At 40.8% G+C, this 12,746-nt stretch overlaps 1 long non-coding RNA gene across 1 annotated transcript in view; it reads right to left on the reverse strand.

The window, feature by feature from the left end:
* The window catches only part of LOC123367474, a 67,261-nt gene that overhangs the window by 1,159 nt on the left and 53,356 nt on the right, over positions 1-12,746 (reverse strand). Inside the window, exons 2-4 of the long non-coding RNA XR_006578488.1 lie at positions 6,013-6,074; positions 5,293-5,319; positions 1,093-2,983 (exon numbers count right to left, since the gene is read on the reverse strand). This is a non-coding gene — a long non-coding RNA (uncharacterized LOC123367474). The remainder of the gene's footprint in view (positions 1-1,092; positions 2,984-5,292; positions 5,320-6,012; positions 6,075-12,746) is intronic.

A 12,746-nucleotide genomic window follows, 5' to 3' on the forward strand; every position in this document is an offset into this window, starting at 1 on the left:
GAAATTGCTGACAGAACAGAAGCACTCTTAAGATGGTACGGAGAGACTATAAAGAAGAAAAATAAGTATATAATTCCTCTTTAATTATAAGGAATGCATGAGTATGATTGTAAGTAAAGCTGGAAGCCAATGTTTGAATGGACTTGTACCCTACCAACTCTATGACTGATTAAGCATCATTCATAGAATGTTAGTGCTTAATGTTCTTTAAGGCAGGAGTTCTCAACCTCTCTCTCTCTCTGAGGCCCTCCTCGACATGCTGTAAAAACTCCAGGGCCCAGTGGGGCCTTGGGAATAGGCATAGTTTGACTTCTATTTGGGGGGGCAGGGGCCAGTGGGGCTCGAGCCACCTCTGCATGGCAGGGTCCAAGGAGGGAGTGCCACCTGCCCCTCCCCCCCAACTCACCTCAGCAGGCCACCCAGCCTGTTGTGGGGGGAATAACTGAAACTTATAACTCAAAGGTGGGGGGCTTAGCTCAAAAAGCTTGAAGCCAGGTTAGGGTGTAGGGAGAGGGTAGCTAGAGGCTGTGTGGAGACAGGGGGTAGCTCAAGGTGCAGGCAGGGGTAGCTGGGGCTGTGTGCACACGGGGTGATTGTGAGTGCAGGGGTGGGGTAGCTGAGGCTGTGTGCAGCCAGGGGGTAGCTCAGGGTGCAGGGAGAGGGGTATTAGGGGCTGTGCTGGGAGGACTCCCCTGCAGTCTATGTTCCCAGAGGGGTCTGCCAGCCATAGAGCTGGGTCCAAATTTTGGGGTAACAATGGCACAGGTCTAAAATGGGTCTGAGACCACCTTTGGCTTTCAGAATTAGGAAGTAATGGGAATAGAACCCCTTTCCTCTCACATGAAACAGAACTTTTGCCATGGCTGCCACCCGAAGGAGGGACTGAACTTCTTGTTCCAATAGATCATCATGAGAAGGGTCCATCTGGATCTGATACAGGGGGGATTGCAATGCCAACCTCAAGCGTCTCATGAAAATGAGTGCTTCAATGATCCCAAGCGTCTGTGCCCAGGTTAAGCGGGACCTGACGAGGAGGATGGGGGAGGAGGTCTGTGCCTGAATCTCCTGTTCTTTGTCATGTCTTTGTCTTACCTAGAAGAAGTAGCTGAGAGAAGTAGCAGTCTGTCTGCTGTGGACTGTACTGATTCCTTGACCCTGCTGGTATACCCTGGTAATCCCAGGGATTTCAAGGTTGCTTTCAAGTCCTTGAGAACATGCAGATTAGTGTCTGTTTGCTCTGAGAAGAGTGAAGATCCCTCAAAACAGGATGCCTTGAATAGTCTATTGCACCTTGTGAGGGAGCCCCGAGGACTGCAAGCAAGAGCTCCGGCACATTGATACCACTGTAGCCATTGATCTGGCTGCAGACTTAGCTGCATCTAGGGCAGTCTGAAAGGAGGCAGGTGTTATGATTTTCACCTCCATGATCAGGGAGGAAAACTCCTGTCTGGAGTCTTCAGGGAGTAGGTCCTTGGATTTTAAAACTCCCACATATTAAAATCCTAATGACCCAGCATGGCTTGCAGGTTCACTATGTGGAGCTGACGGACCCCTGTAGAATAAGCTTTCCCATCCAAATAGGTCCAATTTCTTTGTTTCCTTTGCCTTGGGCACAGGAACTGTCTGTTCCTGGTGATCTTTTTCAATTGCTGCCACTAGAACCAGGGATCCCGGGGGAGGGTGAGAAAAGAGGAATTTGTACACTTTGGCCAGTATGAAATATTTGCACTCTGTGCACTTTGCTGTCAGAGGGAGGGAGGCAGGAGTCTGCCACAAGACCTTTATTGGGTTCATGATGGCTTCACTTAGTGGTAGAGCCACTCTCGAGGGGTCCACTGGTGACAAAATATCCAGGAGACCATGTGCTGCCTCTTTGACCACCTCTGCTTGGACTCCCAAGTTCAAGGCCATCCTTTTTTACAAGTCCTGGCAATCCTTGTAGGCATCCTGTGGTGGGGAGATCCCTGGTGTTATTAGTGCTTTGTCCAGAGACGAGGATGGGGAAGTTAAAATACAGGCTGAGGAGTCTCTGCTGGTTCCTAAATGTCTGCAGGAGTCTGCTAGGCTTCCTCCCAAGTCTTGGTGACATATTTGGTACCGGAGTCCAGATACATAGCCTCTCTGCACGGTGCCAGGGTGCCTTGACTGCCTAGACAACAGAGTATGAGCATCTGGAGGGGGTGCCCTATATTGGGGTAAACCATCAAAGGTTCCAAAACAGCCATTGAATAGCTGGCAGTCCCCCATGGACCCAGTGACCAAATGCCTGAAGGCATCGTGTAAGTCAGGGTCATGGTGGAATATGAATGGTGTGGAGAGCAACAAGATTGGCTGTGCTAAGAAGGGGAATACAAGCCCACCTCAGAGTCCAATGAAGATGGAAAGCTGTGGTGAAGAGACCAGGGTGGTGCTGGACCACTGGGTTCCGGAGAGGGTCACCGAGGTAATAATGGGAGGTATTCCTCTGGACATTGGGCATGGCACCGGGTGAGGTTCTGGTGCTGGCTCCCTGCTACTCGGTGGCACCAAGTCTCGACCCTCCAAGGACCCTGGTACCAATAGGATAAGAAGGTCGCTGGCAGATGCAAAAGCCTCAGGAGTTGACGGGTGGTGCATTTGCTCTGAGGCTTCTCCCTTTTGTAGGTGTATGAGGGGCTTGCTGCAGCACTGGAGTTGCAGGCACCGGATGATGTGGTGCCGGGGAGGAATTGCAGCCTGACGCAGATCTCGCTCTCTCCCCATCTTCTTTCACCCTTGGTACTGGTACTGCTTGTCTTGATGTTTGCAGTGCTTCTTCCTGAGCACCAGAGAAGATGCCCAGTGCCGAGAGTCCTGGGTCAATGGAGAAGCACTCTGCACCAATTTTGAGGTACTTGGTGCCAAGTTCGAGAGTGGCTCTGAGGTAGGTCTTTAAGGCTGCCTTCATGAGAGGACCTTCAGTCAAGTGTCTTGGTCCTTCTTGGTCCATGGTTTACACTAAAGACTGAAGAAAAAAAACATCAAGACAAGGATTGCCTGAGCACTGAGGGGTTCCAGCAACCATTACTGGTGGTAAGAAGGACCTGAAGGGGAGTGGGGTCGGCAGGGCCCTTTATAGTAGCGCTATCAGTGTGTGGAACCAGATGGCGCTAGAGCCAACCTGACAGATACTGCTAAGGGAAAAAATAACAACTGTGCTTGATGCGTACACACACCTACATTGGCATGGACATGTGCAAGCACTCGAAGAACAACAATTCTCTTCTGAGCCAATGTGTCCATATATTATTCCTGACAGAATTCTGTGCCAATTGTTAATTATTCTATTGTTAGTTAACTGTTCCCATTCTCAGTCAATTCCCCCAGGAGCATAAAAACCTGTAGAAGTTTTAAGGCCCCTACATTGCCAGAGTGATGTAAAGCCTTATAAATGACAGTAGGGGAATCAGCTAGGAAGATCTATGCACTTTGGCACAGGGAAAAAAGTGAGAAAGTGGCACAATGGGGTTAGATTTTTACTTACCCATTTACCAAAAAAAAAAAAAAAAAAAAAGACTTTTGAGGGCAAATAAAACATTTATCAAGCAGTAAATAAAATGTCAGGACAATCAGAACCAAGCACTTCTCAAAGTAGCCAGCTAGGTCCAAGACAATGATTAGCAAAACTGTATAACTTTTATGTGTGAAAGTCTGAGCAATTTAAAATGACAGTCTACTTTTTTTTTTTTTGGTGTTCTGTAATGTAATTTAAATGAAAATCCAGGATTATAACTTGATTTCAGGGTATTAGTTACCAAGTATTTGTAACTTATCGTTCATGTGTTTAGGAAATGCTGAATAGTTATTGTGACTTTTTTGTATTGTAGTTTAAATAACTTACTAAAACAATTGAAACTGGTGTGATTATATTGAATTATTTTGACAAATAAAATGTGCATAATTTTGCATAATTTTTAATTTTTTGGTGCAGAATCTCCCCAGGAGTAATATATAAGAATAATTGATATATGTGGGAGAGGGACTAATAGTGGGTAAAAAAAAGAAAAAAATCTTTCAAATATTTCATTGAAATACATTCATGAAATTCATTGAATAAATTTGCTAAATACGTTAATTAATTATTCAGCCAGCTGTGTACTTTGGATAAAAGATAGGGAAAATATTCAAATAATGTATTTGAAAACTATCATAAAATTGGTTAAATAAACTATTATTCAGCCAGCTCTAACAGATTATTTTTAACAAAGTTTTTCTCAGTTCATTCCAGAAAAATATGTTTTAAAGAGGGACTTTGAAACACAGAGGCTTTTCTTGATGTTTGGCTTTGAGTGACAACAAAGTCCAACAGCTTAGAGAAATGCTGGTCAACAGCCGTATGACAATCTTATTTGAGATGCTGATCATATTATGGGCAAATTTAATAAAAAAAATAAAGTGTTAAGATAATTCTCTAAGGAAACTTACTTCATTTGGGCAGAAAATAAAGTTTCACCAGTAACCATAGTGAGTTCATATTATTACCATTGTTTTTATAAGTAGTTGCCATGACTTTTTTGACTTTTGGGCTAGAATGGACTTAAAACACAACAGATGGCTACAATTATGCATCTGTAACTTTTTTTCCCCCTAGAATAACTAAACAGAGTACAATAAAATAAACAGATATATTCCAAAAAGACTCTTGCCATTTAGGAGAACCATACATGGTTATTAAAAAAAACCCAAACCCTGCCCCTCAATAAGATATGAATGAAGCATAAAAAAAAAAGATTAGTTTTGAAAATATAACATAGCCATTCAGTAAGTGATGTGTTCATAACATTTTATTTTTGGATTAACAGTCTTACAAGCTCTCATTACAATGAAAGTATATTTTATAATTTGGGGCCTGGTACTGCATACCTTTAATCAGGCAAGACTCCCCCACTGCAGTCAATGAGAGTTTTGCCTGAACATGAAATGCTAGCTCAGGCCCTTGATTTTAATTGGTTATCTTTAAGAAAGACAGATTGCATTGTTACATTTATTATTTAGTATAATTAGTGTCAGCTTTAAAGCAGACTTGGAGCAATAGCTCTTCTTTACAAAAAAAAAAACACCAACCAAACAAAAAAACCACACTCAATTATTCAATAACCGCACAGGTCAATTTCTGTGTCAGACAGCCAGATAATTTAGTAGGCAGAAAGGGGGGAGAAAAAGGCAGGGACTAAGCAACAATCAAAGCAATTTCCTACTAACTTATATACAACTTGTATTGACATCAGGTCTACTGGCAAAATCTACTAAAATGCTAAGTACGGTGTGACTCACCTATGTCCTGAATCCATCTTCTTGTATCTAATAATGAATGCAGAGATTACCTTAACAGAGGGTAATTTTAGGGATCTGAATGGTAGCAGTTGTTACAGTAAGAAAAACAGGATGGATCTGATTGGAAATTTCGACTTGTACTTTGAACTTTCTGGTTATGATATTTTTAAAATACTGTTAGAAGAAATACATTAAAAATCATGTCTATTTAACTTCCCATGCCCTGAAACCATATTTAAAAAACAAAATTTAAAAGACATTCAAAAGTTTCTCAAGGCTGTGTGCAATACGTGCCAAATCCTCATGCCAGTGCTCAGAGAGGAACTGAACTGGACATATGCAGCCTTTATCCCTCCCCTCCTAGGGGTGGAGTCTGCAGGATGATGGGTCCTTAATGACGATATTAGGGAAGGCAATCCCTTAGCTTTTGCGGGTTGGTTTGTTTGTTTGTTTTTAAAAGACCTCTCACCCTCCATAAAATTCTGCGCACTACAAACAGGTTAAATTGGAGGAAATGAGCTTCTGACATGATGCCTAGTTAACAGTATGTTGGAGAAAGCAAAGCTAGTCTGAAGTAAACAGCTTCTTTACTCCACAGAGCATAAAAGCAGCTCCATCACTTCAGTCCTTCCACACACACAGCTGTTCCAGTCAATCCCTGCACATCTTACTTCTTGGCAATGCTGTAACATGGTTTTCACAGGACAACCACCTTCTTACCTTGCAGTGCCACACTTCCCACCCAACGCAAAGTACTTTCAGAGATCAGAAACCGTGTGAAGCTGTGAGAGGAACAAAGGTGACAAGCACAAGAAATCGGTTACAAAGTGTGATAGAAACCATGTACAAATCACACACCTATTGAAGGACAAGACACAAAACCAACAGAGTAAATAGTGTCCCTAATCAGCAAAGTACTGAAGCACCTGAAGTCCTGTGACTCCAGGCCCAGCTGGGGAAACCAGTAAGTCACAAAAAAGCCAAAAGGGCACTATGGACTTGGGTGGTTTGTTTTGGTGGAGGGAGGTTGTTGGTTGGTTGTTTTAATTAAACTTAGGTATGTGCAATTATTAAGATTGCAAACACAAAGCAAGTTATTGTGAATGCACAGAGGCCAGAACACCCAGCTTTTTACAAAAGGGTACCATGTTTGCTGTAGCATTATAATGAAATCTACAGGAAAATACATGGTAAATTTGAACATACAATAAATGTTTGTCAGCGTGGCTAATTTGTGAATCACTGACAATTACTTCTCAATAATTATGAAAACTGCAAAATAATATAAAGAAAGGAGAAAGCCAAATATAGCACCAATTTAAAACCAAAAAAGCAGATAGTTGTTAAGACTGAGCAAGCTTAATTATGAATAAATATTTAGACTTATGATTTGAAAGTATTACAGTGATTTTTGTGTGTGTGACTATTGCTTGTAGAATGTGGAATCTCACATGTACTTCCAAAGGTCATTGTCCATAATCCCTACCCTAACCATTTTCAATCAGGTGGGGGTTTTGTTTGTTTTGTTTTTGAATTTTGGTTGTTTTTTAAAACTTAATATTCCCTTGTTATTTGTTGAACATCTATGGTTGCTGACTCCATTCTGGGAGGTAGTTTTCTCCATTGTCACTGCCATATTGTAACTGGCCAGTCAGATGTTGTACAATCTCTCTGAGCAGTTGAGGATGCCATTTCTGTGGCTGAACAATAAATGGAGGACACCACGAAGTGAGGATGAAAGATTTAACACCACCTCTTTTACACTGTAGCAATGATTTGAACACAATTCAGTGGCACTGCACATCTTCCTCAGCAAAAATATAGATGACATACCTGAAGCCATATACCCTTCAAATGACTGATTTTTTTTATATGGATTTGAAACAGGCAGGTCTTGCATCATTCTAACATATAGGAAAATGCCCTTACCAAACTAATGAGGAATGGCCAGATTTCAGAGTTATGTGCACAGAATTTGTGTTTTGACTGACTAAAGTATAATACCTGAGCTTCTCTCTCCTACAAGAGTCCTAATGGAGGAGTTTTATGCAACTTGCATAAAACACATTATGGAAAGATTAGTTCGGTTTTAATTTAGCCAACTAAATTGAGTGTTGTTAATGGAAGCAACTCTAAGCTTTACAATTCCCCTAATGAGGTCCAAATTTCTACAAATGCTACCACCTGAGACTACTGTAATGTTTTATTTGGATTTAAATCTTTAAATTGGCAGCATTGCTGTGTCTTCGTGGACATCTATCATTTTAGTTTTATATTCTCCCAGGTGGCTGATCACTAACCCCAGTAACAAGATTCCATTTCACATGGAATAGGGTTCTGTTCTCTACTCCAGGAATATATTGAAACTTGAGCAGACATGGATGGGATGGTGTTTTTGTTTTGTTCTATCTATCAAGACCAAAGCAACCAGTATGCATTTGATTTATTTGATATGATTTTTGCTGAGCTTCTTTCATTCTTCAGGACAGTTGGAACTAATATCTTTTGCTAACAAAAGAGCAAATTGAGAGTCAAGACTTTTATGGGAGCAGGAAACATTTTTAAGGAAGAGCTGTATTATATTGAACAGTGACAAAAAGACTATAGGCAAATAAAGCCCCAATTGACCAAGCTGAATTTTTTTTCCACTGGTTTCTAGCTCAAGTCTTCTCAGGCTGTTTATGTGGTGTGAAAGGCACCAAAATCTGCTTACAACTATATCACTGTCAAAGAGTCTTCCAATGCCCTTATCTTCAGTCATAGAGGACTCAGTTCTGTAGCCACCCCATGCATGGAACACCAACTGATCTCAAATGAAATAAAAATCTCATGAGAAGAAACTCTCATAGGAGGTCCATGAAGATCCTGAAAACTTTCCTGTGATGGTCAGGGATAGAAGAAATACCATTAGTCGATTTCACCCAGATAATTACCGGTACTCTCAATTAATTTGTTAATGAAAAGAAAAAAATCTTTAGGTCCAATTCTGTAACCTCTTTCACAGAAAGGAATTCTACTGAAGCCACATGCAACACCTTCAATATCTACATGTATCTCTCAATCCAGTCTGTCTACTTGGATGAAAGACCTATTGTTGATCAGGGTACTGGAGAATTAGATGCATGTTCATGGATCAATTAATCATATTTAGTTCAATTAATCTTTCCCTATAGCCCTCAACTTACATTTTTGTTGCTTTATCTGAGTATCTTCTAATTCATCTCAGAATGTCTGGTACTGCCATGACCAAAAATGTACACAGCAACTCACATCTTTGTATAGAGTAATGATGAAACCAGAATACATCACCTCCAGGATCATGGACATGATGCCTTGCCCAACCAGACAAAATCCCAGTTTCCCTCCCCGCTTCCAGGGGCACTGGAACAATCTGTAGAGTGGGGGTGCTGAGAGCCATTGAACCAAACTGTAAACCCTGTATGTGATGGATACCTAGTTCCAGAACCTATGGACCCACTCTCACTAGATTCCTTGTTACAGTCAACTCCTTTTAGGATGACCAGATAGCAAGTGTGAAAAATTGGGACAGGGGTGTGGGGGGGGGGGGTAAATAGGTGCCTATATAAGAAAAAGCCCCAAATATCGGGACTGTCCCTATAAAAATCAGGACATCTAGTCACCCTAACTCCTTTCCCTCCACCTTGGTTTGACACTTGTCCCCTCTGCATTTGAACTGGATGGCTTCCTCCTGCATGCTGCCCAGGTGCTAGGAGGGGGTCACTGAGAGCAGAGGAGACAGGCCTTGCTTTCAGTTCCAGTGCTCAGATCCACCCCAGCCCAGAGCAGCTGGGAGTAGCATCTGAAGGGAAAGTCCAGCTGTGCCCCTGTAGTCCTGGGCTGGACCATGCTCAGGTACTCTGTGGGGATAGCATATGCACAACCTTGTCTCATGGAGCTGTTAGGGGATGCAGCAAGCTTACTCACTCAGTGGGGATAACACATGTGCTCTGGTCAGCAGTGGGAGCTGTAAACAGATGGAGCACGCTCAGTTGCTCTGTGAGGAATGGTGCATACAGTCTGGGAAGCACTAGACATTGCAAAAGGCTGGAGCATGTTCAGTCAGGATGTAATCTTCAGATATTTTAGCTGCTAGAAGTTTCTACTGAGCATGTGCAAACTGGAATTTTTCAAATGCTTATAATTTGGCCAAATTTGGGTGGATTCTCATAGGGATATCAAAAAGGCACATCCCTGACACAAAGACTACCACATGACAAGTCTCATGTCCCTGCTTCAAAGTATGGGGACACTAAAATTGTTCAAAGAAAAGTTTGTTTTAAAACACACACACACACACACACACACACACACACACACACACACACTAGGGTGACCAGATGTCCCGATTTTATAGGGACACTCCCGATTTTTGGGTCTTTTGGTTCTCAGAAATGGCTGAACCATTCCGGCTGAAAACTTTCAGAAAAATAATTCAGTCTGACGCAGACACCCACAATGTCAAATTTCAGCTCAAATGGTTAAAGTTTGGCAAAAAGTGATAAGCAACTGTAAGCAGGGTCTAAGAATGGGAAGTGTTGGACAACCTTTATAACAGGCCCTGCCCCTAATATGCGATACGAACAATAGCTAGGTGGTGGAGTGGGAGTCTAATTACCCAAAAGCACTAAAGTAACTAATGGCTGAAATACTTTTACTACATGAATTCTTTGGAATTGTGGGAGTGAAAACAGTATCTAAATCAAAAAATGCTTGTCATTTTCAATAAAGCTCTTCTTTGTAATTAGGCTTGGAAGGATTACATTTTTAAAAATCAGTAAGTCAGTTTCCCTGTACACATACAAACCAACCAACAAACATTTCCATCCATGATTATCACAATGTATAGATAGCATTTTTCTTAATTTGCCTGTTTGAGAACTTATTTGAGTTTAAGGATATGTACTCTGCATATTTTGATGTGATATTGACAGTTTATGTTTTAATGGTTATCAAATTTTAACTTTTGAATCTCCGTGTCTGTCATTAAATAATTATTGTCAGACCCTCGCATAGTTACTCACAACTATTAAAGTATAGATTATAAATTTAAAAAAACTTTAAAAATCATAATTTTGTTCAACTGTGAAAATCTGAATCAATAAAAATAAAAAAGGACTTAAAACAAAACATTGTTACCTGTCAAAATTATTTTAAAAAGAACCACCGTAATTCTGCCAAGCCTCATTATGAGTTATCTTCTTGCCCAAAGTGTCTTCTGCCACCTAGTGGACAGTCTTTTAATATGCATATTTTTTGCAGCTTTGATAGGTACAATATAAAAAAGGATGCAGACTGATCTGTATATATTTGAAAGCAGTCTAAATTTCTCCAGAGTCAGTAACAAAAGAGATTCTCTTCTGAAATCCAAATATTTCAGTGGGTAAATTTGGGGGGGGAGAGTTAAAAGCGTGGGGAGATAATAAGGAGAGCTACTTAGTCTCAGAGGTGGATGGGTGTCCCTTGTATTCCCATCCTCCCAGTGGCTAATGTCCTGTGCTCTATCCCACTATACCTCACCATACCCCAGCCCTGGCAGCTAGCACCCTGCATGCCAATGTCCCCCTGCTCCTCACCCAGGTGTTAGTGTCTCAGAAGTTATTTCTCAGAAATACATGGACACAGAGTACTAAGTACATTTTTAATCATTTCATGCTTGACTAGGTCTCATGCAGAAGTACATTTTTCATGTGCTGTATCCTCAGACTGACATAATGAAATTCAAGTATTTTGAGATCTGGATGTTCTTTAATAAGTGAAAAATTCTGTACAGCATTTTTACATTCATGCTTCTAATTTGAAAGCTGTCAATACATTTCTAATGTATAAAAGCATAGAAATGTAGGGCGGGAAGGGACCTTGAGAAGTTGTCAAGTCCAGCCCCCTGCTCTGAGACAGAACCAAGTAAACACAGACCATTCCTGCAGGGATGTGTCAAACCTGTTCTTAAAAACCTCCAACAATAGGGATTTCACAACCTCTCTTGGAAGCCTATTACAGAGCTGAACTACCCTTATAGTTAGAAAGTTTTTTGTAATATCTTACCTAAATCTCACTTGCTGCAGATTAAGCCCACTATTTCTTATCCTCTTGACATTTTCCATTAGCTCCTAAAATTGTGTGCTTCTGTTTTCAAAGTGCTGAACTGCATTAAGCAGTAAGTTTACTTCAGATAATATTTACAAGGATCTGGGTTCTGTTTCCATTTCTGTTACAAGTTACCTGTGACACCATAAGCAAGTCACTTAATTTCTCTGCCTCAGTGACTCTGTTTGTAACATTAAGTAGTGATATTACTGCCTTCTAGCATGCTGCAAAAGTGAACTACATAAGAGTTGCAAAGTGCATGAGGATTAAAACTAGTCAGCAAAAAGGTGGAAACAGAACTGAAGACATCATAGCTTTTAGCCATGGGCACACTCCTAAGTAAGGAGGCATTTTGGTGAGAGGAAAAAAAATGCCTTTTCATTCACTCCTCATGTGCCTTACAAGGATGTAGTGGGGAGGGAAATTATGACTTGCTGTAGTATTTATGATCATGTAATTAAAAACTGTTGTAATTCATACAGACAAGGAAGCAAAGTTAAAGTTGGGTGCTCAATCTGAACTTTCGCAGTCACCTTAACTGTTTCTTAATGTAGGTTTTTAAGCTGAATTTCCTAACAGGGTGGTTTTTGTTTCTTCTGCTTTTCTTGCTGCGTCCCACACAAAGGTGCACATCAGAGTATGTAATAGCCAAAGCTGATGCAGCCTTAAGGAGCCAGAGTTCTAGGGAATTATGCCTCATTTAATGTGCACTTTAGAAAAGGCACTAATATGCACGCACTGAGATGCAGCAGAGCCCATCTTCCCCTGGACGTGTTAACCAATCATTCCCAAAATACTGTACATCAACAGAGTCTGACTTTCAAATGCTCAGTTCAATTTTGATTATGTTATAATTTTCTCCAAGACATGCCAAGTCATTTCTCTTTATTGAAGACTATTTTGCTTCCCAATTTCAACTTTCTACTAGTCATTTCATGACTAGAGCTGTTCAAAACATGTCACAAGTTTCACCAATCAGCAGTGACAAGAAACAGAAGTATTCCCCAAGCATTGTAGATACCTAAACTGATGGTGACCACTGTTTTAACTCTAGATTGTAAACTCTTTGAGAAATTGACTGTTTGTACAGCACCTAGCACACAGGGGTCCTGGTCCATGATGAGGGGCCCTCGGTACCAAAGCAATGCATATAATTAATAGTAATATATATGGAGTCTTAAGGCTCCAAGAGAGTCATATTGATCTATGGGAAGATAAAGAATTGGGGTTTAAGGATGAAATTTTGTTAAGTGGTTTTCAATACTTTTAATTAGTATTTAATCACACAAATATATTTTATAATACAGCCCACACCAGATTAAAGCATACACTCATCACGAATGAGAGTT

This window comes from Mauremys mutica, chromosome 3 (assembly GCF_020497125.1).
Source record: "Mauremys mutica isolate MM-2020 ecotype Southern chromosome 3, ASM2049712v1, whole genome shotgun sequence".
Classification (NCBI taxonomy): domain Eukaryota; kingdom Metazoa; phylum Chordata; order Testudines; family Geoemydidae; genus Mauremys; species Mauremys mutica.